Source organism: Ceratotherium simum, chromosome 32, assembly GCF_057802395.1.
Source record: "Ceratotherium simum simum isolate JZ-2026a chromosome 32, ASM5780239v1, whole genome shotgun sequence".
NCBI lineage: Eukaryota > Metazoa > Chordata > Mammalia > Perissodactyla > Rhinocerotidae > Ceratotherium > Ceratotherium simum.
Window position 1 is genome coordinate 28,356,020 of NC_141931.1, and position 9,418 is coordinate 28,365,437.

Sequence of the window (9,418 nt, forward strand, 5' to 3'; positions counted from 1 at the left end):
ACTGGGAACAGGAGAATAACAAAGTTAGTCAAGTACCATTACTCAATTTCAGGGTCTACTAGAAAGGTACAGCAATCAAGAGATTGTGGTATCGGTGAAAGTATAGACCAATCAATTGATCAGAATAGGGAGACCAGAAACAGAGCTACACAAATAGAGTTAACTGATGTTTGAGAAAAGATCAAAGGCAACCCAATGGAGAAAGAATGTTCTTTTCAATGAATGGTGCTGGAACAACTAGACATCCAGATGCAAAAGTGAATCTAGACTAAGACCTTACACCTTTCACAAAAGTTAACTCAAAATAAATTAATAGACCTAAATGTAAAATGCAAAACTATAAAACTCTACAAGATAACATGGGTGAAAATCTAAATGACGTTGGGCATGGTGATGACTTTTTAGACACAACATCGAAAGCTCAATCCATGTAAGAAAAAGATTGTTAGACTTCATTAAAATAAAAAGCATTCTGCTCTGTGAAAGATGCTGTGAAGAGAATGAAAAGACAAGCCACAGACTATGGGAAAATACTTGTGAAACTATATCTAATAAAAGATAAGTATCCAATGTATACAAAGAACTCTTAAAACTCCATAGTAAGAAAACAAACAAACCAATTTAAAAACGAGCAAAAGATTTGTATAGACACTTCACCAAAGAAGATATACAGGAGGCAAATAAGCATATGAAAATTTACTCAATATCATTTGCCATTATGGAATTGCAGATTAAAAAAAATGAGATACCACTACACATCTACTAGAATGGCCAAAATTCAAAACAATGAAAACACCAAATGCTGGTAAGGATGTGGAGCAACAGCTTTCATTACAAGTGGGAATGCAAAATTTGGAAGGCACTTTGGAAGATAGCTTGGCAGTTTCTTGCAAAACTAAACATACTTTTACCATATGGTCCAGCAATTGTGCTCCCTGGTATTTATCCAAATGAGTTGAAACCTTGTGTCCATGCAGAAACCTTTACTTAATTGTTTATAACACCTTCTAATAACTGCCAAATTATGTATGGAGATTCACTGGATATGGATACATAATTGTATCTATAGAGTATAGTCTTATTCAGTGATAAGAAGAAATGAACTATCAAACTATGAAAAGACATGGAGGAACCTTCACTGCATATCACTAAGTGAAAAAAGCCAGTCTTAAAAGGCTACATACTGCATGATTCCAACTGTATGACATTCTGGAAAAATCAAAACTATGGAGACAGTGAAGATACCAAGGTTGCCTGGGGTTTGGAGGAAGAGAGAGAGGGAAGGGTGGATAAGTGTAGCACAGATGATTTTTGGGGTGATGAAACTATTCTGTTTGTAGACAGTAACAGTGGATACACATCAATATGCATTTTTCAATATTCATAGAGCTGTACAACCCAGAGGAACCCTAACGTAAACCATGGACCTTAGTTAATAATAATGTATAAATATTGTCTCGTCAGTTGTCACAAATGTCCCACAATAACGCAAAATACTAATAATATGGAAAGTGGGGGTATAGGAACATGGAAGAGACTGTGTAGGAACTCTCTGTGCTTTATGTGCAATTTTTCTGTAAATCCAAAACTACTTAAAAAGTAAAGTTATTAACAAAAATAAAAAATGTATGGTCCAATTTATATTTCTTCTAACAGTTCATTCCCATTAACTAAAAAAAGTTTTTGAGCACTTGCTAAGAGTCAGATTTTGTGATTGTCTCATGACACAACTGTTCAATGATCTGATATACACGTAGTCAAGATGTCAGTGCTTCTAATAGTTCTGAGGTCTGTGAAGGTGAACTGGAACAGGATGTGAGGTCACTCTCTGGTAAGCACCTACATCTTAGTGAACTAGGTTAGCAGGTTGCTAGGCTTACTCACATAAGATCAAATGGAGTCGTTTTGGGGAAACTGGTTTCCAAGGGGGTTTTTCCTCACAAGGGAAATGGAGCCAGACTTCAAGGGACCATCCACCTCTGTGAGTTGACCTACTTGATATCTGCAGGTTTATGGCAGCTCTCTTATGCTAGACATTTTCTGCCTGCACAGCATTTGGAGATACCAAAATTCCTTCATAACCTGCAGAGTAAACTAACAATTTCATTCCATACTGGCTTACAGTAGCACAAAGGTAAAGAGCAGATATTCCCTGGGCCTATAGGAATGTTCAGAGATGAAGCCTGAGACAGCATGATCTGTGAATGGCACTTGTATTCAATGCAGACTATAAGAACAGCCTTCTATTTGTAGAACTGAGGCAAGGGAGCAAAATTCCTAGCTTGGCGATAATTTCTACATTGTGCTCTGTGAAATTGAAGCTGTCAAAAATAGTCCCTGCAAGTAAGAGGCCATGGAAACTGCAGTTCTAAACATAAAGCATTTGAGAAATCATGGAATCCCTTACAGAGATTCAGCTAATATACTCCGAGTAAAAGGCCAGACAGTTATATCAATATTGGTCTATTTGGCATCAATATCAGGAAACTTGACTTTCAAAAGAAAGAGTGCAATCATCCTGAATCATAACTTAACACCTGGAACCACGAGAGTTACCACAAAACCCCAAGACATGCAGGAGCAAGAGTGTTACTGAAATCAAAAATGCTGAATCAAACAAGGAAACCTACCACCATGAAAAAGAACCAACAGACTCAACAAATAGGAAACAAAACCACACAAGAAGAAATAAAACAATAGAGTCATTTGAGCATGACATGAAAATAATTTGGTTTAGCACTCTCTAAGGAATTAAGAAGGGACAAACACTTATGAAAAGACAAGGTAACTAAGTAAGAAAAGACAGAGGAGAGAAAGAGCTAATTGGAAAATATTAGTTTATGAAAAATAAATCATTTCAATAAGATAGGAAAGCCCCAATAGACGCAATAAATAGGAGATTAGACACAAATAGCTATGAATTTTTACTTAAATTAGTGATTCCCTTTAGAACCTACTTGATTTCTTTTTTTCTACCAAAGCCAATGACAACAGTGTATTCTGATGACTTCCATGTAAAAGAGGTTAAGTCACTTTGAACCTGAAAACCGGCACAACACCTCTAGGCTTGCTCACCTTTGGAGAAAACACATATCCTTCTTGTTAAATTTACCACACCGATTTTTCAAATTACTAGAGAGACTGTTTCCTTCCAGTGGGGTGACTGCAAGAGTGGGCCTTGAGATTAACACTCAAGCTGTTCAGCAGGGCTGGTCTGTGGTCCCAGGTTCTGACTCTCCAGTAAGGCCCTGGCTACCACACACTATGCCTCCTGAAGTTTATGGATGAAGCATGGCCTTAAGGGCTGCCCATGGGTTTTGGGACCAAACAGCTGCCACTAGGGGCCTGAGGAGGCACTTTAGAAAAACAGATCCTTAGCCTACTGGGGTGTCTTGGAGAGTGAAGTCCTGGGCTCCTGTCAGTGGCATGAGGACTCAGATTCCTCTCTGCCGTGAGAAAGAGACACTTCAAGTGGGCAGCTGGGCCTAGACACACAGCCTCCTTGGTTAAATAGCAGTAGCTCCATCAGGACAGGGCCAAACTCTAGGAGGATGACCTCCCGCATGCTCAATCCCTCACCTGCAACCATGGGTGAGGTGTAATTGCACTTTCTGCCTGTCCTCTTGGCAAAATGAGGAGCCCCTTGGGACAATGGCAGTGACGCCATCACACAGAATGGAGCTCATGGGCCAGTGGTTGCATTCCACCCGCAACTAGCACATCCATGACTGGAATGGGACAGACGACTCTGCTAAGCTGGCAGGGTTGAAAGCTTTCCATTTGGCCCTCCCAAGATGCCCTGAAGAGATGCCTAACTGAGCTCCATGTTTTTACTTATTCATGGATGACTGCAAACGGTCTTGAAAATGGCCTGGAAAATAGAAAAAGCTTGTTTTTATTAAAAGAGAAACTGCTTTGGGCAGCCCCCATTTGGCAGGCATTTGTGTATTTTCTCCTGTCATTTGTGTTACTCAAGTCATGGCTCTCACCCAAGGCTCATCAGAGGCTCCATTAATGCCACTGCAGACAACCAATAAAAACTCAAGCAGCTGTATTGGCTCGCCCCGAGTACCAGGGTCACAAATAGGCCACCCCAACACATCAACTCTGGCCATCTGGGCTCATAGGACTTGCAGCCATAGTGGTATCCAGGCTCTGCCTTGGGACTGTCCCTGGATAAAATAGCCATTGATAACTGTGTCCCTTGTAACTAAAGTAAACACTGGAGACTCTCTCAGTGGGGAGCTCTTCCCTCTGGCCGGTTACCTTACTTCTGATAACAAATGGATTGTGTTGCTCCGCTGCCCTCCTCAGGTGCCATGTGACATGCTCTTACATGATATATACACAGCAGGGTAATGCTTGCCTATCCCACAGGGCAAGCCAGTGCAGACTCCACAATACAGGTCTGAGTCTATGTTGGTACCTCTGATCACAGCCTCTGACTGAGGCTCCCACCTGACTTCCCAGCCTGTATAAGCATGGACATTGGAACAAGGCATACAATGGAATTTTTACCCTCCTATTGCCCTCAGTGGCAGGTTTAACTAAAAGACGTAGTGGCTTCCTAGGGAATTGCTATGTTACAATCAGGCAATGGTCCCTCTAAATGGATCTCTCTCCTGCCTTAGGCCTTGGTCCTATTACATTTTAGACTGGAGGGCCTTAACATATCCCATACCAACTTTCATAAGCCACCGCGTCTCTACATATTAATTTTCAAGGAGAGGTAAAAGGATTCCATGTTCACCAAGAGTCTATTTTTATATTTACCTCATCACTCACTACTTCTTCTGCTTTCATTTTCTAATCATCCATCCTCCCATGAGGGCTGAATGCAGGGCACATCCTATGACACAGTGACAATAGAATGCCCTGAGGGACCCCTGATAGCTCTGCCGTGAGACCATCAGGGAAAGCTTATCTCTTCTCCCTGCTCCAAACTCTTTACCAGAGTTCCCAGAGTGCAATGGCTAGTTAATAAATCCTAATGCTCTCTCTCTGCTATCTTGCAGGAAATAGAAATAATTGTCCCAGGGCTGACTTCAGGACGAGTGTGGACCACTAAGAGAGGACATGACAAGTTCCACTTAGTGAATGCTAGCTGTAACCAAAAATGACCAGGGATGAAATTCCTGTGATTTCAGTGGAGTCCCCAAACCACACACAGATAGTTGGGGGTCCACATTCCTATGGATATGGAGATAAAAGGCCCCTACATCCACAATTGTCCTACCCTCCCCTGGTAATGGTACAGATCCCTGGGAGAGCAGCTACAAAATTAACAAGAAACAAATTTATCAAACGAAGCTGATAGCCCTTATGCCGGCTGGTTGTGTCTGCATCTGGTCTGGGTACTTGGCTAGTTTGTGACACTCAGGCTCAAGCACTTCGACCTGAGGATTGTTACAAGTTCCTGGACAATCAAACGTGCCCCTAGAACAATTGGATACTTTAAAATTGGAAATGTATGGAGTCTTTCCTAAACTTGTTTAGAACAGCTTGTCATGGTGTACGGTTCACCCAGGGCCTAGGTGAGAAGAAAGGTCACATGCCAGATGGACAGCGTGGAAAGCCTGCATGCCAAACCACTCACTAGGCCATTATCATAGCTGAACACATTTTACTGGAGGCGGGTCCATCTGCACCGTTACTGAGATGAACTCAGGTTGCCCAAGGCCCCTGTAATGACTTATCTGGGTAAAACTGGTGATTCTTTACCAACCACCCTGCCATCCCAGTTACACTGGTTTTCCAATGCACTTCCATAAACGAGCTCTGTGGTCAGGCTCAGAAATCACTGCATAAGCAGGCCAGGCCTTTGCCAACCTTGGAGATCTCACTGATATTTGCAAGTCCAGTTCTTGAGTCCAACAATGCCAGCAGGTCGCCCAGATTGCCCAGGTCGATTTTCATCTTTAAGAGCCTAAAGTTAGTAACCCCACACCACCTGAGAGGGTAGCCACTTGGGAAGGCTATCCCAGGCCCAGAGAAATGACATTGCCCCAGCCCGAGGACTCACTAGTGGATATGATGGCCTCTCAGACCCTTCGATGCCCCAGGGACAGCACAGAGCATCCCAGGAGAGACTACAACCACACACCTCTGAGTGACCAACTTTACACAGAGTAAACACTGTACCCTGCTGACATGACTGACTTTCTACTGTTGGTGCTTATTGGCCCTGGGACCTTGCTTGCTCAAGGACACCTGCCCCACTGTGAGTCCTGCCACTCACTGCTGGGACTCCAACATAACTCATGCCCACATTCTTCAAGTGCAGTGATTACATAACTCTCTTAAAACAGAGGTACCCACCAACATTACCACCCTATCTAGCCTACATGGCTCCCTGGCGAAATTCCCTCCCTCTGTACACTGCAAAAATCTACAGGAGATTTTCTTGGCCCAAAAACGTGGTACCAAGAGATTTCCACAGATACTCCATTTCTCTCTAGCACTAGAGATACCCATCCCTACACAAGGCCTCCACTGGCACTTTCTCTGTCTCTTATATCAGAGAATATCCTTCCCTACAAGAGTCCTATATGGGACCGGCACTGTGGCCTAGTGGTTAAGTTCATATGCTCCACTTCTGCAGCCCAGGGTTCCGTTCATGGGTATGGATCTACACCACCTGTCAGTGGTCATTCTGTGGTGATGACCCACAGACAAAATAGAGGAAGACTGGCACTAATGTTAGTTCAGGGCAAATCTTCCTTGGAAAAAAAAAAAAAAGAATCCTCTAATAAGACCCAAATCGTGTCTCATGTGATAAATTACCCATTGCTGCACGCAGCCTCCACCAACACCCTCTCTCTTTTATACCAGAGAATACCCATCCCCACACGAGGACTTTCCCGTAGCCCACACTCCCTGTTACATCCCAGAACACTCATCCCAGCACCAGGCCTAGACCAACATCCACTCTCTGTTGCTTACAAGAGATTCATCATCCCAAAATGAGGCTTCCAATAATATGCACTCTCTCTAGTACAGTAGATAGTATCTGTCACAACACTAGGCTTCCACTGACACCCACCCTCTCAGTGACACTAGAGGATACCCATGCCAGCAGGAGGCCCCACTAATAACCACTCTTCCTAGCACTGGAGGATACCCATGCCATTGCGTGGACACCACTGACACTCTCTCTCTCTTACACTAGTGCTTATGCATTCCAACACGACACCTCCACTGACAACCCCCCTCTCCTACCATAGAGAACACCCATCCCTGCTCTCCCATGCCACACTGTACTGCTCAGGCCCTAACCGTATCCCTCCCCCTGCTGCTCTTCCCTACTGCCACATCAGCACCACCAACATGCGTGTCCATCTTGCTCAGATGACAACTGAGCCTTTAAACAAATGCATCTATTGGACTTACCCTGATCACTGTCTTTACTGAAGCACCACATATTCCTCTACCCAACAGACGTCTAGATCAGCAATGACATATGTGAATATCAGCACCACAGTCAATGCCCATCTGCCCTGTACCATGTATTCCTCTCACCCCATCTAGGCTTTCACTAATTGTTTACCACAGTCCTCCCCAGGGGTGAAGTGCAAGACCCCTCTAGAGGACAACACAAATCATGCACAGTCTGTGTCTGTCCTGCCCCACCTACTGTCCTCCTCCCTCAACTCTTGACTCATATATCACCTACTTCATTTCACATCACCCTCTTGTACAGATCGTTCCAGAGATGGGTTATCAGGTGTACTGTGGAACTGATACCTCCACTTCTCCCCCTTCATAACCCATCTATTTTGTGATCCCCTTTCCCATAGATCAGCTATCAATCACTTGCTTCCCCATCATGGTAGGATTTCTTGTTCTCATTAAGGACACCCCTACCCTGACTGCGTCCTTCTGCCAACACAAATTGTGAGTCCTAACTATCCCGTATACTCTTTGGTGTGTAAGCATTGCCCATTCCACAGAGGACTGACACAGCAGGCAAACTTATAGAGGCCAAAGGGCAAATGTCTCAGGCTTTAATATCTCAAATGACACAGACGCCACAAGCCCTTGGCCTCTTAAATTAGGTAACATTTCTCTTACAGAATCTATACATAAAAGGAATTATCTTGTACTCTGAACACATTTCTTTGCAATAGCAATACTAGAAGGATGGGAGCAGGGGTTGCTAAAAGATAGGGAACCAGAATGCTGAAAGGGAAGGTGGGGTGACATTCAAGGCAGTTTTGACAAATGTCACAAGTTACCAAGCACTAGGTCTTACCTTGTAATAGAATCACTTAATTAAGACTTTAAGAGTGGTCAGAGTGTGTCTAATCCATTTTTATGTGTGGAGAAGAATAATATCTACAATTAATTATCCCTAGTTTCATGCTAAGTAGGCTAAACTTACTCCACCAATCAATACACGGAAATCAACTTTTATTGAATAGCCAAAAATTGGTTAAATTTTTGAAAAATCATATCTCTGTGGGCCATCCCCAGTGGCCTAGTGGTTAAGTTTGTCGTGCTCCACTTTGGTGGCCCAGGCTTGGTTCCTGGGTGTGGACCTACACCACTCATCAGTGGCTGTGCTCTGGCAGCGTCTCACATACAAAAAGAGGAAGATTGGCAACAGATGTTAGCTCAGGGTGAGCTCAGTTTCAATATTAATATCTCTGAAGAAACAAACTGCAGAAAAACATATGAAAGCAATGATTGTAAAATATATTACTATACCAACACTTAAACTTCTTTCAAAAGATTTTAGTTTTTCATTATTTCTAATTTGGCTTGGTAACTTTCTAGGTCTATGGCTACCTATTTTAATGCTTTCCTGGAATTTCATTAATCTTACCCTATCTGAAAGCAAAAAGATACCTTCAAAGACAAGCCCAAATATTGTACAGAGCGACTTCAGGGAAATGGCAGACTGAGAAGCACCGGGAATCCATCTCTCCACCTAGACAGCAATTGTGTGGGTAGAGTCTGTCTGAAGTAAGGATTTTGGATTTCTGGGGTCTCTTTGAAAGCTTGCCACATCCCAGGGAAAGCTTGGCTGGCAAATTGCAGTTAATATTGGTTGATTACAGCCCTCAGGGCGGCAGGGTCTACCTGTTCCCCAACCTCCCAGGCTGTGGCAGGCAGCTGTGAGGATGGAAACCAGAGGTTCTGGTGTGGCTTGCTGGAGCCAGGGCAGACAATAAGGAACTTGTCTTCATGTATGAGTGTTCTGTGTTTGATTATGGGTTGCTGCTTCTGATTGCTGAGGTGCAAACATAGAGGCTGCCATTGGTTCATACCCCGCTGGCTAACGTGGCTTCCAGGGCACTTAAAGGAGCCGTCCTTGCTTTGTTGGGTGTTCAGAAACACTGTTATGGAGGGCATTGCTTGTCGGGGGTAGGGAGGCTTGTGTCAGTTTAGGGCCCCTGCAGACCACTTAGCCACACAA